The 12226-nt window shown below is 33.8% G+C and overlaps 1 protein-coding gene across 4 annotated transcripts in view; it reads left to right on the top strand.

Moving 5' to 3' along the window:
- LOC118444692 (protein O-mannosyl-transferase TMTC1) overlaps positions 1-12226 on the top strand; it is a 158000-nt gene that overhangs the window by 62613 nt on the left and 83161 nt on the right. The gene's annotated exons all lie outside the window — the stretch shown is intronic.

Here is a 12226-nt window from a genome sequence, read left to right on the forward strand (position 1 = left end):
CGCATAACGCTCGGTCCGTTGTGTTCATTGGCCCTGTCGAGGCTATCTGCTATTTCAGACGATGAGACTTTTGGTCGAAGATAGGAGAGTGAAAAGGGATGACCGGAAAGGGATTGGAGCTTGGTAGAGAGAGCCACCACTGAATCGACGTGACGGTGATTACAAAGGATTATGACACATTCGTCTGATATCAAAATCGCCCTGAACATAGCTTGATCTCTGATTTAGTGTCACGTCCTATCTACTCTCTCAAACTTTTTCTATTCATAGACAAAACTAGTGAGTAAAGCCTGCTAAACGATAACAGTCTATAGTATATTTGCGAATAGAGGTGGATGTAGAACTATATCTATTTCGAGAATAGCATCATTTCCTTGAAAATGATCTTTTATGTTTTCATTTGTAAATAATTTTTGAAAACTTAAGTACACATGGGATTTAATCTCAGGTAAATTATAAGAAATGATTAAAATAAATTTATGGATTCCTTAGGTCATATGTATACACTTATGAAAGATTTTCCGAAATAGTATTTACATAAATCGTTATATAATTTAGATTATATGTAACTTTTGTATAGTACATTTTGTATTAAATACGTTGATTTATTTGTTAATACATCTTTCCTTTCAATTTTAATTTCATAAATATTTTGAAAATAGTCTCAGGAATAATATAAATAATTTCGTGAAATAAAAAAATGTATTTTCCTTTGACCAATCAAATTATTAAATCGTTCATTGATCTCTATCAAAGAGAATTACCAATGGCACACGACATCGATTCGCGCGTTCTAACCACTCATTACGAGAGCAGCCAACTCGGCCGGTCACGCACCGCATCCGTTTACATCAGGTGCGTGCATTATCGCTATTGCGTGTGCGTCTGTCTTTCGCTGACCGCGATTACTCGGCTATCACGTTGTGTGTCGGATGAAGAAATCAGATATTATTTGCTACCCGTTAAATCTGGATAATGATCAGTCCGTTTAAGTCACCACTGGTGCAACTTTTTCTACTTTGCATAGTTTAAAATATACCTTAAACATTCTTTGCATTTTTCCTGTGTACTTCTTTAAAATATGGCATAACATTGTTGTAAATAACAGCTCCGTCATCCAGATAAATCAAACTTTTCAAAGTAATATTACTTATTCACATAATTCCTTTCATGATTAATTTTCTTTTTTCTTTTAACAATGAGAAATTTCCAAGTACGTAATCATGCGATATCTTCTTTCAAAATAAACAATTTTCAAGAATAATTAATGTTTCCATAAAACAACGTCATCCTTGATATCGTGTCGAAAGTATATTCAGTTTCGCTTTCGTACATAAGACGAACGTAGAATTTAATCCGTTATAGTTTATTAGCTTGACCTATGGATCGTGCGAATCAAGTGGATAGATATTTACGAATGGCACGGTATTACTCCTCGATCGATTAGCATCGCTTAGTTGGTGTCTGTTAAAATGATCAAGCCGTGAAAGCGCAGTTCGCTTCCGGTTGTCGGATTAAGCCTTTGGTCAGGTGCTGAAAGGAAACTCGGTAATTAAGTGCGACGCCGTCGAAGCGCTCGATCCTAATGTAAACGGATGCGGACAAAGGACTCGGGCTGATTTGGAATAGCAAAGTGAACTGGTTTATCAAGAGAATAAGAGATGGAAGGAGAGACAGAGAGAGAGAGAGAGAGAGAGAGAGAGAGAGAGAGAGAGAGAAAGAGTGAGTGAGACATAGAAAGAAAGAGGGAAATGGAAAAGCCTTTGGGATTGGTTGCTCAACGACGATTCGGAAAATACTGATGATCGATCGATCAACAAGGCTTCAGGTTTTCTTGTTCGTTTTGTAGGGTGAGATTTCATTTGGTACATAGTTCTTAACTCCCGTTAATGATCGAAAGTCGGTCGTGCGTTAGTGATTGATCGGGTTCTTGTAAAACTTCACCCTTTCGCAATTCCTTATTTTTTTTTTCGATTTGAAAAAGATTTAATAGGCTGAAAATTCAATTAAATCGTTAATTAGATCAATAGTCTTTCTACCAATTAGATATCTATTTTTTGTTTTTTTTTCTTTAATAATATAAATAGTACGATAACATCGGGCATTGAAATAGAAATGTAAAATAGGATGAGAATTATTGCGTGCTTTTTAATAATAATTATTGGTGTCGATATTTCTCGGTTCATTTGTTCACCCGACATTTTTCTTTTCATTTTTTTTTTTTTAATTGGATGCTCAATGAGTGGAGAAAAAGAAAAAATATAATTTGTTAGAGAATATTGATTTACACATTGGTACGGAAGTAAAAGAAGTTGAAAGTTAAAATCATGCTGGTTCCAGATACAAGAACTATAGTGCAGTTACGTAATAACTGCTATTAGTTTTAAGAGAAATATATTTATATATTCTTAAAGACAAAGGTCGTTTGTCACAAAAGATGCTTTTCCGTCTCGCTGAAAATGAAGAGTCTGTAATTTAACCCCTTAGTCATTCGTGTTATGTTGGAAGAAAGAGTTCCGAAAGTTTTGAAACGATGATAAACACCCTCTATTAAAGGTGCACCGATCGATATGCTTCCTTTAACTCTCTCTCTCTCTCTCTCTCTCTTTCTCTCTCTCTCTCTCCCTCTCTTTCTTTCTCTGTTTCCTTACCTTACCCTCTCCTCCCATTTCTTCATCGTTTTCTTCCCTGTTCGTTTAAAGGAACATCGGGTCGCTGCCTTTGAATTAGTTCATTTCCTACTCCACTAACTCCGGTGGTATCGAAAATGGTGATAAACGCCAGCCATTTATATCGAAGAATTTCAAAAGCCTCGAAGAGTTCATCCGTCTACATAATTGAGAGTCGATGGACTTCGAAACCTTTTTCTCAAGACTTTTTCACTTTGTCCTTTCTCTTCATCCATTTTTCTCATGAGAATTGACCGAAACATTTCAAGCATATTTTATTAAAAGTTCCTGCACGTAATAGGTACATACATATGTGTTGGTATATAATATAATACATATGCGCGAATTTTAAATTTCGGAGAGCTAATGATATTAACGTACGGTTACAGAGTTTTACCTGGTTATTTTATCTTTTCCGATAATTTTCTACCTTTCATTTTTATCCAATATTCCGTTAGAAGATTTTCAGGAAAATGCAAACTTAGCCGATAACATTTTACGAGAGTATCGTATCTTCCTTCGATATTCTCTTATCCCTTCTAGGTATCGACGATGTTCGATGTTATAAATAAAACGTAAAATTAGATCCACTGATTTTCTCTTAAGTATACGTAACAACGTAATTTACATATTTCGTAGCCCATCTCCTGAAAGAAGGGTAATGGAACGTATAATGAATGAAAGTAATGTTAAATCACATTCGACGAATTTCAAGAAGATTTTAGTAATTTTCAGCAGACCTGTCAGTGTTCACAATTTTATTTCTTATAATATCGTTGAATATACGGGTTGAAGTAAAGCTTAACGGAAGTTACGACAGCCGGCGTTGGAGGGTAGAAATTCAAAGCTCTGAGTAACAAGTGCGGAAAAGTTAGTGCTTAATTCCGGTAGGTACGATTCTCGCATAATTTTCTGAGTTACACGCACCGTTAAACCGCGTCGTTGCTAATGTAGGCTGTCTATAGTACATCTATATAGTACGTCGTCACTTTGTAGAGACGACAGTGCAGTTAACACTTCGCGATGAAATACTTAATTTTAGAAGTAAGCACGTGATAGACGTGTTCTACGGCGTGTCCCAACATACGAACGTTGTAACGTAAACGTGACGTGTCAGAATGCGATCGTTCGCCGTGTTGCTTTTCGTGTGGCAACGCTATTCAGTCTGAAATGTCACGAGTAATCGATATTTCGTTTTAACGACTCCCTCGTGTTCTGCATTTTTATCGGGAATAAGAGAGGAGTATTAAAATCGAAATTGTTGCGTACATTAACGTGAACGTCAGAGATACGTTTAAGTGATAGGTACAACGTAGTGGAAAAAAAAAGAAAAAGAAGAAAAATGGAAAATAAAATAAAATAAAATGGAATAAGATGAAATAAAATGAAATAAAATTTTTGGATACTTCTATAGAAATTTACGTTAGGAAATTCATATTTAAATAAGAAGGAAAGGGAGATAAAGCAAAAGCGAGAAAGTGATAAAGAAAAAAAGAAGAAAGGAAGAAAAATGAAAGAAAAAGAGAACAAAGAGAGCCTAGAGAAAAAGTATGCAAATAATGAAGAGAGGAGTATCGGCTTAGGAAAAAAAAGGGAGATGAAGGAGGTGTTCGTTATGGAACCTTGGCAGAAGGCGAATGTTTTAGCGGAAAAGGAGATAAGTTGAGCGGTATGAACATATCTTCTATTTACTTTTGAAGTAGGTAAAGGACGATCATCACGAGCAGAACATTTTCCACATATTGTTCGATCCGTTGATTTTCATGAAATCATTCATAAAATCGTAGACGCTTCCATTGCTTTGAAAAGCATCCTTCTTGACTATTTTTCAATCCCTTGTTATATGAATATCATAGTATCTGGTTGACAAAGATATAATCCATTTCAAATGAAATACGTAATTCTCTCCTTCATAATTGAATTCATTAAGACGAAAAAAATAATGAATTACACAGTAATTACACAGATTTTTTATATTTTAAATTATTGACATATAGATATTTATTTAATTCTATATTTTACTAATATATTATTTTACAGGTGTACTTTTTTCTTTTATTAATTACCAGCTTTTTTTTAAAGAAAACTTTTTGTTTCCTACATATTGAATTTTTTGCTTCAAATAATTTCAAAAATAACTTCAATTCGGTAGAAGCAAGATGGTGTGCACGAAACAATCTTCGATACGTTCATACAGGTGAACGGAATTTGTGTTTTCGATTCTACATAAACACTTTCTGTATTCATAGCTGTAAGAATAATGCGTATGACTCTAAGGAATTTCGATATCGATTCATTGAATAATTATCGAAACTTTATCGATGTAAATTCGCTAAAAGTATCGGTGATTTGTAAAAAGTTTTTGTACCGTACCTATTTGTGTGCCTTGAAAAAAACATTTCCGAGAAAACGACCAAAGAATTTTATCTAAAATTCGTGCGAACAAACAATAATACTATGGAGCGAGCCACAAGCAGTAACATTTCGTAGAGCATATGTCTACTTTAAGGTCGATCTGCGAAAGGAGAAAGCACAGATCGTCTAGAAAGAGAACTAAGGATATCGAGAGGGCGGGAAAACTCAGAAGAAAACGACACTGGGAGTCATTTCGGACGTCTCGTAAATAACGAAGAAATTGGAGGTAAAGAGAAGTGGATGTCTTTGAAAACGAGAGCTTTATCTTCTAGAGGCTTAAAGGGAAAAGGGAATAGTCACTTCCGAAATACTCGATCCGTTTTCAACGGTCTATATAACTTAGCGAATATATGAGATACTGAATAGTGGATCATAGAATTATTATTGTATCAGTACGGTATTTTATTACAATATTCAATACGAAGAACTTTAATACGAAAAAATTTAATTATACAAAGATTATTATAAATCTTGTCATTAATAAAATTAATGATGTTAATTATGTAACTTATATAATTAGAAGAAGTCTTATATTGAAGGAATCCATTATAATTACTATTCCATCATTTATTAAATAATCCAAGAGATCTACATTAATCTGTATTCTCGGTAGGTTGCCAAGTTTCACATTGTAATGTATTTCACATCAAATACGCGCGCGCGATTATTACATAATCGAAGGATTACTTATCGATTATTTGCAAAGCGTTTCTAATACGTGATATTACTATGTGAGATATAATCATAATAACTGAGGATAGTATAATCAGAAATCAGATATCGATAGGTAAGCTTCTTGAAATAAATAGAGTTCTAAAGACATTGATCGTATTTCCAAGTGCATAGATTTATAGAAGGAATTTTCTATTATCGATGATTCGTTGATAGGACACAAAAATGTAGAATATCCGACCGCAAGAAGTTGTCTAACGACAATTCGTGGGAAAGCATCAAGGGAAAGTAGATAAAGTGGGTAATAGAAATTTCCGCGAGAGAGACTCCGTTAATATATAAAGGAAGGAAGAAACGACGAAGGGACTTCCGAGCGTTTCTTCGATTCGATTATGTTAATCGTGGACGTTCAGTCCTTTTCCCCTTAGCCAATTCTTTCTTCCGAGAAAATTTTCTTTTTTTTTTGCGTGAAACTTTAAAAGACTTTAGGAGACATATTCATTATCTCGTGGCTCATCGATTCCAACGATCCTTCTTGTACCAAAGGGAATTCAAGGATGGCGATCCCGGTGACTCCGATAGCGTCATGACGGTGCTGGTGATACTGGGAACGTTAGTGGCCTATCCAAGTCCACGACGACCTGGAGTTAACAGAACCAGTTTAAAAGTGATTTATCTCTGATTTATGAAGGAAAAGAATCCGGGTCCGGAAGCCGAAAGTTTCCCGACTTTTTGGCGACGAAGCGGAAAGAATTATCGGTCGGCAACAATGGACAGTCAGTGATATCGTTTACACGTCGAATCCCACCGGGATCGTTCGTTTCGAGAAAGAAAAGATAAAGAGGAAAGAAGTGGGCATAGGATATATCTACTTACTTTCTTTTTTTCTTTCTTTTTCTTTCTTTTTTCTTTTTCTTTTTATCGATGAAAGAAATTTCCTCGTAAGTTCGAATATTTCGTGAATAGAATGAGAAGAATTGCGCACGTCTATCGAACCATCAATCGAACAGGTCTTAAGAAACAAGTTTTAGGATTCTTTTCAATATTTCCGGCCACCTGTTGTTATGGGTTATGCTTTCCCCTTTCATTTACGCGTCGATCATTTTTATTTCCAGTTTTGGTATCACACTTATGAATATCAGCATTAGAATCAGATTGGCATCACATCAGAATTATTTCAGCATTTTTATTCAAATTAATACGTTTATAATAGAAATGTACAAAATTTGATTTTATATTAATAATTTATGATTGATTATCATAATTCAATTTAGAACATAATTTCTAATATGATTTACTATTCGTGTAAATTTAAATGTCACGGATATCACTACTCATTTTAAATAGTTCATTTTTCTTCTAATTTAATAATCACATCTTTTTCGTTAGATCAAATTATAAACATTGCATATTGATAATCGTATATTGTACTAATTGTAATTCGATGTTTCACATTAATTTGATAAATTAGATATTGTTTGATTTTCGATGAATAGATCAGATATCGTTTTATTTCTTTGGAACTTTAATGTTTTATAATATTCCACTATGAAACATCGATAATATATGGAATTCGATCGTAATAGATTTAATTCGATGCGCGATCTATTCGCACAAAGCGAAAGAACTAACTTCGTTTTTCTTGATCGAACGGGTAACTTTTCTCTTTCCTCTTCTCTAGACTTCGTTTCTTTCCTGAAGCCTAATGTTGAGACACTGTTGAAAATGCATTGTGAGATTCTCCCGAAGGATGTTGATTAAACTTTAAAACGAAAAGGACTTTCGGAAAATATTTTGCAATTTAATGAGTTTGTAAGTGAAAAGCATTTCCGATGTTGATAGATCTCGAAGTCATATTTTTTTTAGCAATTGATTTCGTTTGATATTATTTTACAATTTTTCATGGATGTCAAGTAGATTGATTTTTTTGACTTATTTTCGTTATTATTATTTTTTTTATATTCTAAAAAAAGTAATATCGATTTTTACATTTTCCTAACTTTTCCATTCGTATTATTGATAACAAATATATGTAACCTATATTTATTAACAAATTAGCTACACAATTATTTGATCATCGATAGAGTCACATATTAGGATTATCTAAATGGGAGTAGTGAAGAAGAACATTCCCATGTTACAAAACTTTACTTCTATCTCCTTTGAAAATGATGATTACTGATAAAGTTGATCGTCATTAGAAATGGCAAGAGAGATCATAAGAACTTCCGAATCTGATTCGCTTTGGATATTGTAAAGGAATTGGAACGATTGAAAGAGAGTAAATTCGTTTCGACGGAAAGTTAATCCTTGAACCAAGTTAAAACCTCGATCGTTGGATCTAACCTTTTCTGGAAGAACCGGAAGTAAAAGGGCATCAGCTGCCTGGGATCTTGACTTCAAAACGATTTCAGTTCTGATTGCGCGATTCATAACGTTGAAATTCTAGAATTTCCTTCTCTTTTAGTTTCTTCATCTTCTTATTTTTCTTTTTTCTCTGATCTTTCTTCATTTGGAAATCTATTCGAAGTGTTCGGGAAGAAGTTTAAATTTATTCGTTAAGGCTAAAAACTTGCTCTTTATGCGGTACAATAAAGAAAAGAAAATTAAAATTATCGCATTTACAATCTATATATATGGATAAATAATCACTTAAACGTCAACTTCAAGATTAATAAAAATATATAGGTAGAAAGAAAATTGGTTAAAAAGATAAGAAATATAATCAAGTAATATGAAAGAGTTCGTAAGTATTTGAATATTCGATGTGCTATAAAATCGAATATTTTACATTGACGTAAAAGAAAAGAGGCGAAAAGTGTAGAATAAAAGGGAGAGTTATACGGAACGCAGGTGTGCACGATAATTGAAAAAGAGAAAAGTATTCTCAAACAAACTTTTTTTTCTTTTAGCAATGACGACTGAAAAGCATCTCAAATTGTAGTAACCGAAGCGTTATTTGGATTCGAATCTATTACATATGGTGTTACGGAATGACAAAATTTGTTTCCACATTGAAATTGAAGATTATTGTTGGAAAACAATCTCGTTTCTCTTTCCTTTTTTAAATTGTCTTGTAAAATGTTATTCACTAAAATATTTTCTAATTAACTGATAAGTTTTCTAGTAATTATTCGTTATCAAAATGTAATGATCTGTTCTTTTGATTTCTTATTTCTTTGGAACAGGTATATCATATTATGTAGGTCAGATTTTTCGAAATATAAAAATCATGAAAGAAAATTGCTTAGAACACAAAGAAAAGAAATCTATTTTGTACTTATGGAAAGATAAAATGTGTAAGTGAATTTTGTGGAATACGAGTAATAGCGTAACTCCAAAAAGAGAAAGAAAGAGAGATAGAAAGAAAGAGAGAGAGAGAGAGAGAGAGAGAGAGAAAGAGAGAGAAAGAGAGAAAGAGAGAGAGAGAGAGAGAGAAAACAATATACGATGGTGCTGCGAAATGGGAGAAAGCTTTGAAAAGCGTTGAAAACGGAGGGAAAAGTAACGTAACTCACTCGACTATCTCGATAGTACGCAAACGTTTGAGCTGTTGGAACACGTCACTTGTTCGTCCCCATGAATTCAGTACTTGGACTTGAAACGAGTAGGAAAGAGAAATATAGAGGAAGATAGTAGGTATCTCCTATCTTTTTTGCACTAGATTTCTTGGTGGTGTGTTATCGACCCTGAGGGTAGGCCCTTTAGCAATACCGTAGAAAGAGGGTCTTAACTTTCGTAATCTTGTCTATTCTACGTCGCTCCATGAAAGAGACGTTTCTATGAGTGTTGGAAATCGATTTTTCCTTCCTTCTTTCAATACTCATCGAGATATTTTTAAAGAAAGAAACTCGTACATTTTCACGTCACACACATTTTTAATTCTCTTCGTATTCGGAAAATCAATGAAGTATTCAGTGAAAATAATCTTATTGTATTAGGAGTTTCATAATTTATCGTTTCCGATATCGAATGTACGAGTGCCTGGAAGTGAAATTGGAAAATTTATCGCGTGTTTTCACGATAAGAGTGCTCGTAATGTTGCCGAAGTAACAACAAATCCAATGTAATTCGATGAATGGGCGTTACGAAACTGGTGCATATACGGTATAATTTGAAACGCAAGCTCAAGTTTTCAGACCACGGCATTAGTTGTTTGTAAAAGGAAAGTCCATCGAATTCGGCCTGGCTGAAACTGGGAAACGGTTTTATGCAAGTTGCAAGAAAAGAGGCTTGCCAGCTCTCCTGGGAAAAGGGCTTTGGCTCGAGGAGTGTTTACTTCGTTCGACCTTTCTCTCTCACATCTTCCATTCCTCGTTCTATCCTATTCCACTATCCATGCTTCTATATTTTTCTTCCTTTTTTTCTCAGAGCTCCTTCCAACATCGACGTCTCTCCTTTTAAAGGCGGCTTGTAGGCAACCGAACTTTCTTTCTCCGTTCCTTATCGAAAGCTTTGCTTTCTCGTATATGTTTATGTACCTACGTATGTACGTACGTACATATATATGTATATATGTGCATCTAGCTATAGCTATATTATATATTTATGTAGCTACGTTTATCCTCTTCTTTGGTATTTTCTAAGACCAGAATCTTTAAATGTTACGAAACTTTTTCAAAAATGCGATATGGTCTAGATATTCGAATAGAATGATAATACCTACGGCATAGATTATTGTATGACAATCGCTAATACTTTCCTATCGACAGTCTCTTTGAAAACAATTCATGTTTTATTTGTGAACTGAATAATGAATAATTATAAAGAACAAATGAGTGATGAAAAGAAAATAAGATATTTATATATCTTTTTTAAAACTTAAAAAAAAATGAAATGTAATCACGTCAGATTGACGAAACGAATTATCCATTAATTAAATAAGTAATTAATAAATGATTGACGTATTACATTCGTATTTGTAAAAGTACGAATTATTATAGTATTTCTTCATTAACTATAGTTCCTTTATTTTTGCCAGATCGGCAATTTTCTCCTAATATATAAATAAATCTTTGAACATCAATAGAAAGGAAGATTATTGAGAAAAAAAGAAAATAAAACATTAATTGTGGACAAACGGAGAAAAATCTTTTGATAGTATTGGGAATGATAGTGATGTGGTTGTCTCGTACGGCCGATTAGACATTTCATTAAAGGATATTGCCGCTCTACGGAACGAGAAACTTTCAAGAGTAAAAGAGAGGAGAGAGAGAGAGAGAGAGAGAGAGAGAGAAGGAGATGAAAGGGTCGAGGGTGTAGAAGCTCGCGATCGGATTGGCTGTTGGCTTGAAACGTGGACTTGGACCTTCTTCCTAGGAGAAAGGAAAGGAACTTCGAACACGACGTTCTCTGGTTATTAGGTTCTCCTTCAAGAAACCAGAACCGTCCGTGCGTGCTCGAACCGCTTTGTGGATGCCGTCGATGATAGCGTGGTAACGCCGTCTATGAACGTACATTGCGAATTCTCTCCTTTACCTTCTTCCTGTAATAGTATTAGTAACAGATCCAAAGCTATCGCGAAGAGATTCCTTTCCCGTTCAACTCGGCTACAATTCGATTGGTAAATATAGCACATAATAAATATTTGCAATTACGGATGATCGATATTGTACGTCAAAATCTTCACAATTTGTGTTCTTAACGTTAATACGAAAAATAATCTTAACGTCAAGATACAAGATATAAGTTTTATCACGAGTCCTACGGTATTTAAAAAGAAAGAAATGGTTGAATAGAGAGCAATTATTTTTACAAGGATAACATCAAGCAGTTAGAGAAAATAAAGTACAACTTTGGAGAAAAGCGATTATGCACTTATTCTTAATGAAAACTTATTAAGTGTAGTCAAGTGCACGATACCGACCGCTATCGAGGAGAATTCAATTAAACACTTTGAGTTTGCGATATCGAGAAGTAAATTCAGTAATTAAAGGGAATACTTTCAGTAAGAACATTGTATGCGAAATGTAGTTAGAAATGTAAGATTTTCCTCGTTCGACTAATAATCGTATTTTCACTTTCGAGAATTCAAAGAAAAAGTTATCAGACTGTTATAAACTTCATCGTAATAAAATGAGAGAAAATGAGTAGCAAAAATAAAAAGCAAAAGAAATGAAAAGAGAAACAAAATACCTAGTCGTTCTTTTCGTTTTCAACGTTTACACTCCGTTACCCTTTCCTGTTGCCAACCATCGAAACGAGTTTTAGACGAGGTTAACGACGTCGTTGTCAGGATATAGTTGGAAACGAAAGTAAATAAGAAATTAAGAAAATAGTAGCACTATTCCAAATTGTGACAATCTTATATTATCAGACGGCAGATTTAATGTTCTTAAATAAGCCGTCTGTAACATTAAAGATTTTTGGCAAGATAGCTCATTTCTTGTACTCTTTCTTTCTTATTCAAAAGATAGCTAATCTCTTTTTATTCTTCTCTTTCTTTATACATTTTTCCATTTTTATTTCTC

The sequence above is a fragment of the Vespa mandarinia genome, chromosome 10 (assembly GCF_050613455.1).
Source record: "Vespa mandarinia isolate Hongniang chromosome 10, ASM5061345v1, whole genome shotgun sequence".
Classification (NCBI taxonomy): domain Eukaryota; kingdom Metazoa; phylum Arthropoda; class Insecta; order Hymenoptera; family Vespidae; genus Vespa; species Vespa mandarinia.